Consider the following 1,283-nt stretch of genomic DNA (forward strand, 5'->3'; position numbering starts at 1 on the left):
AAAGGTCCCTTTACGTTTAACTATTTAACCCCCTATCTTATAATACCTATATATTTTTTTTAATATAAATTCCTTAATCCGAAGAAAATTAATTTTAAAAATAATTTTAAAGGGAAGTATTTTACGGAATATTTAAAGCGTTTCGAGAATATTTATAAAGAGTATTATATTATAAAATTTATTTTTCGCGTTTATAAATTTAAATTTTAATATAATTTCGATATAGGAAAATAAATTAATAAATATATAGACCTACCTATACCTACCGATATTTAATTTATTTTAATTATCCGTCTTAAACGCTTTTTTAAAATCTATAATCCCTAATAAAATCAAGATATCTATAGGGAATTAAATAACTTCTATACTAAAGTTATTTTTAAAGGTATAAGCGAATTAAGGAAGGTTATTTTTAATTATTTTAAATTACTTTCTTAAGTACCGACCGGGGAGAAAAAAATAATCAAAGCTAAAGTTATTAACCGCTTTTAAATAAAATTCTCCGAATTAATAAAAATACTTTCTATTAACTAAAGAAGATCCGAACGTCATTTAAAATTTATAAATTTTATTATTTAAAGTAATTAGATTAATAATATAATTAAAAATAAATATAATATAGGAAGAAAAATCTATAAAGAAAATAAATTAATTATTATACCTTCCTCTATTACTTTTAATTAAACGGCCGAAATATTTAATTAATATATAGCGGTTAACGCTATAGTAAATAAAAAGATAGTATTATAATATTTAAAAGTAAATATTTATAGTAGTTTTTTTATACTGGGAAACGGTAAATCTAAAATAATAAAGATTTACGTTTAATACTTAAAAAATTAAATACTTTACTCCCTAAATTTTAATATTAGCCCTAATAAGGAAATAAATTTATTTTTTAATATTTTTTTTATTATTAATACTAAAACCTAATTCGGAAAATTAAAAAGGTAGTACTATAATAATCTTTTTTTATTAAAAAAATATTTTTAATATAATAAAATTAATTATTATATTAAATTAATAAAATATTTAAAAAAAAAATATAATAAAGTATAAAAACTATATTATATTAAAAAAAGTAAAGTATATATTAATAAAAAAGAGTAGCCGGAAAGTAAAAAAGTGTAATTTAATTAAAAGGATATAAGGAAAGTATAATATAAAAGGAAAGTTAATAATTTAATTTATATTATAATTTCGTTAAAATTAAAACTAAATAGGGCTTATAAAGCTTATACGAAATAGGCTAAGTATTAAAAAACTTATAAGGGTAAGGGATA

Source organism: Podospora anserina, chromosome 1 (assembly GCF_000226545.1).
Source record: "Podospora anserina S mat+ genomic DNA chromosome 1, supercontig 1".
NCBI classification, from domain to species: Eukaryota; Fungi; Ascomycota; class Sordariomycetes; order Sordariales; family Podosporaceae; genus Podospora; species Podospora anserina.